We start from the raw sequence: 4,930 nt of genomic DNA, 5'->3' as shown, positions 1-4,930 counted from the left end.
AGAAAACCCCCGCCTTTCCTGTAGGTTGCCTGTACGCTGTGGGATTATGCTGACATAGGTGTATTGATGTAGCTATGCCAGTCTAATCCCTGCAATGTAGACACAGCATGACACTGAATGGAGTATGGCAGGGGTCCCCAACGCTTGCGGGCACCATGGCACTCGCCGGGGTGTCTAAGTGCGCCCGCGTACTGGCCGGTGGATGAGCATCTGCCGAAATGCTGCTGACAAGCAGTGTCATCCAGAGGTGTCGCTGCCGAAATGCCACCAATTTTGGCGGCATTTCGGCGGCGGCGCCTATTGACGTTGCCGCTTGTCGCTGGCATTTCAGCGGATGCTCATCTGCCGCCACGGTCCTCCATGGCTTGTTGTCTGGCACCAGCCAGAAGAAAAAGGTTGGGGACCACTGGAGTATGGTGTGCCATTTCGTATGAATAAAAGTGGCAGCAGCTAGTCCATGGTGATCTGACTGAGAAAGGGGAAAGTGACCCACAGTGAATGCAGTAGGCATGGGGAGAGAGTGTATCATCCCACTACAGAAAGGATGTGGACAAATTGGAGAGAGTCAAGCGGAGGGCAACAAAAATGATCAGGGGGTGATTTACGAGGAGAGGCTGAGCGAACGGGGCTTGTTTAGTCTGTAGAAGAGAAGAGTGAGGAGGGATTTGACAGCAGCCTTCAACTACCTGAAGGGGGGTTCCAAAGAGGATGGAGCTCAGCTGTTCTCAGTGGTAGCAGAAGACAGAACAAGGAGCAATTGTCTCAAGTTGCAGTCGGGGGGTCTAGAATGGATACTAGGAAAATCTATTTCACTAGGAGGGCGATGAAGCACTAGAATAGATTACCTAGGGACGTGATAGAATCTCCATCCTTATAGGTTTTTAAGGCCCAGCTTGACAAAGCCCTGTCTGGGATGATTTAGTTGGTGTTGGTCCTGCTTTGAGCAGGGGGTTGGACTAGATGACCTCCTGAGGTCTCTTCCAATCCTAATCTTCTATGATTCTATGATCCTGAGTTCATCTAAGGTAATTACATGGCCACTCGCACTATAGCATTTGAGCACCTCACAAACTTTAATGTAGTTATCCTCACAACACGTCTGAGAGACGGGGCAGGAGTATTATCCCTCTCATACACACAGGGAACTGACACACAGAGAGGCTAAGGGTGAGGTGAGTGCACTGACTTCAGTGGGAGTTAGGTGCCTAAAAATCTTTGTGATTCCCACCCCAAGTGACTTGCTCCAGGTCACACAGGAAGTCTGTGGCAGAGTGAGGAATTGAATGCAGGTCTCCCAAGACCCAGGCTTGCACCTTAGCTATTGGACCATCCTTCCTGTCATCATTAACACCCACCCCGCTCTGACTGTCAGCCAAACAGGGATGCCTCTTACAGTACCTGTTATGAACTTCAGTGATATCCACCCATTTTTGTCGCCATGGCATCACACTGGTAAGTTGTGCTTTCAGAAGACTGTCTTCACCGGAAGGTAGTGTTCACTCGCAGGGACAGGTGAAAAACACAAAGCCTAGGGCACTGGGTCACTTATTTTTGTAGTCCCTGCTACCATGGACTACACTGATCCTTTGTATTACAGTAATGCCTGGAGGTCTCCAACTGAGTCATTAAGTGCTGTACATACACATTGTAAGAGACAGTCCCTGCCTGTGTGTGAGTTTACGGGTTAAATAGACAAGCTGGACAAAGGATGGGAGAAAAGGAGGATTATTATTCCCATTTTATAGATGGGTAACTGAGGCACATGGAGAGGTTAGATGTCTCCCTCAGGACTGCCCTACTTTTCAAGATCTCTCATTGCTACTATAAGCATAGTCAAATATCACACAATGGGTCACAGGGTCCAAACATTTCTCTGTGTTTCATCTGGTCTCAGCCCAATAGGCCCTGGTTTTAGATTCCTAGTTTAGAATGCAAAATTTCTCTTTGAAATGCAAGCAATAGTCACACATTTACCCAGAGTGCCTGGGTTTGGTAACAGCTTCCCAACCTGCCTGTTGTCTGGGTTTATTACTAGAGGAAGCTCTGGGGAATGAGCTTTCTCATCCAAAGCCTTTTTGAAATATGTGCTACTCCTTGGCTTAAAGTCGAGCCAATTCACCACAAAGTGCCTCCTAACAAGAACGGCTTCTCAGCTCTGCTAGCCCCCATCCCCGTAGTCTGCCAAACTTTGTTGAGCAGCAAAATCAAAACAGGCAAGTTAGCGTTGTATACGGAGAGAAAAAGTGGTCCAACAGTTACATCACAAGAGCTGGAGCCTAGCTAATACTGTCGCCACAACATAGTCCCTCTGTGATCTTGGCCAAGTCACCTAATTGCGTTGTGCCTCGGTTTCTCCATATGTACAATGGAGGTAATAAATCCTACCTACTTCACAAGTTGTATAGAGGATAAACTCACTCATGCATGTGAAGCGCTTTGAGATATTTGGCTGGCAGGTGCTGTAAAGGTGACAGCAATTATTTGCTTTTATGCTGTTATACATACAACTCTATTGGAATATGAAGTCTTACCTCTGCCCTCTCTGACTATCTTGTGACCAGGTAGACTGAACTCTTCCTACTCCTGATCATCCAGAAAGAATTCAGATTCAGTAGTGTGAGGTTGTGGAAGAGAAGAGCAAGCTTGGGGATTATAGGTTAAGACTGAAGTGAATTTAACAGAGCCGTGCAGAAGCCCGGAGGTCCTTCCAGTCCTAAAAAGGAGACAGTGGCAGCTTAGTTGTGCTACCTGTAACTACAGCTATCTGCATCTCTCTTTCAAAAGCTCCAAAATTAGACTCATAGTCCTATTTTAACTTTATAGTTCTTTGTTGTTGTTTTTTTCTGTTCCATCTGCTTTCATTCTATTTATTATAATTAACTGTTGCCTATTTTTAAAAGGTCAGCAGCCCAGCTTTGGCGTGAGAACAGGTTGCATGATTTGAATAGACAGTCTATCTCATAAATGGCACATGACTGCTTAGGAAGCTTCTCTACGTTTTTCTTATTAGCCTGGAGTTTTAAATTGGTACAGATTATCTTGGGCCGTATCAGTGACATTTTGAAGCTGAAAGCTGCTGAAGGCACGTCGCATGGTCATATGACTCGAAAGCTTGATAGTGAATCAAAGAAGGTTTTTCCTAGACTGGAAACCTTTAGTGTTTGTAGGAAAACCAAACAAACATGAGATTCAGAATAAAAGCTCTTTTCTCTCTCTCTCTTCAGTTATTTGCCCTCTTCAGTTCCCCCTTGTGTTCAGGGAATGGAATAACAAAATCTGGGGATGGGAAGGGTACTTGTGCTATGAAATCATTGCTGTATAGAAGCTACAAAGTAGCTTAGATAGAATTCAAACATTGCCTTTCTCTAGAGCATCCAAACCATCAGTTATGCAATTTGGCATGAATAAGTGATTATAGATATTCATGAGTCTGTATGGATAGAGATCTGAGAGCTTGGTTTATCAAGGCCCTTTCTCCACCCCTGTAGACAAGCTCCTACAACAGGGCAGGGGGAGCACATGGACAAAAAGTACTAAGACCCACGAGAATTATGGGATATAGGAAGCCTAATCAGAACAGTGCATCCTAGGGATCCATCTTAAAACTGGGCACAGCGTTCCCTATCCAGAAGTGGGTACTGGGAGCCTGGATAATGGTGATATAGGAGGCCCAACCTGGACATTGTGTCCTGGGGCTTACTTGGATAGTGGCTCCACTTGAACAGTGAACCGTAGACGCCCACCTCCTGGTCAGCTCAGTCACAGTTGGAAGATGACACACTAAACTAATTCATCTTCCTCCAAAACACTCTCATCATCCACATAATGGAGGATGAAGAGGACAGGTACTCTCTGTGCCCCAGAGGGGTAAGGGATTTGGGCAGGGTGAGTGGTTGGCTAGAAATGGAGTGGGGGAGGGGAGAAGCTAGTCAGAAAATAAAAATGCCTGGAAGAAAAGGTGGATCAAGAAACAGAAGGAAAAGTGCAGAAAAGGAATGGGAAAGAAAGGGCGGGTGGACCAACAGGTGTGTGTTTAGCAAGGTGCTCTTCTCTCTAGCATGTTTGCTGCATATAACATTCTAAATCTATGATTCAATGACAGCTTGGGGCTTTTATAGCCAAAATAAAAAATCTGAATATCTTCCCAGGTGTGGGTGAAAATGGAGAAACCCCCCACACCTCCACAGACCAGACATCCACTGGATGGGACTTTCAGGCTCTTTTTAGTAATGGCTACCTCAGACTATCCTCTAGCAAGTGGGTACTGGGAGCACCAACCAATACAATAGGACACACCTAAACACCGTGTCCTTAGCTTGGGTGAGACAGAACATGCCACAAAATGGTTCAGAAACCTAGCTCTGAAATGCCAGCCCTAAGGGAGATAAAAGACCCTTTTTTGTAGGCTCACAGCTAATGAAAAGCATCCTGACAACTGAGAATATAAAATCAGATCATTCTTCCTAGAGAATGGGAATTGGAATGGACGGTAGCACTGCTGGGTTATAGTGTGGAGTTGTACCAGCTCACTGCTTAGGAGTTAAACATTTACTAACTGGGTGGAAAAAGAAGATTTCCCAAGAGCTCAGCTCCCAGAATTGGAGTCAGATTTTCAGAAATCTCAGCATCCAGCATGTTAAGCCCTTCTGCAAATCTGGCCACTTATTTCAGTACCTAAATAGATTTTAAGGCCAGAAGGGACCATTATGAACATCTAGTCTAACCCTTCTGCATAACTTAGGGGCCAGAGAATTTCACCCAGTGGTTCTTGACTCAAACCCATCATTTCTGGCTGAGCTAGTGCATAATGTTCAGAAAGAGCCAATCTTGATTTAAAGACCGCAAGTGATAGACAACCCACCCATCCCTAAATAAAATGTTCTAAGGGTTAGTTACCCTCACTGTTAAAAATTTGCACCTTATTTCTAAT

Source organism: Mauremys mutica, chromosome 4 (assembly GCF_020497125.1).
Source record: "Mauremys mutica isolate MM-2020 ecotype Southern chromosome 4, ASM2049712v1, whole genome shotgun sequence".
Taxonomy (NCBI): Eukaryota; Metazoa; Chordata; order Testudines; family Geoemydidae; genus Mauremys; species Mauremys mutica.
This window is presented reverse-complemented; position numbering follows the sequence as displayed.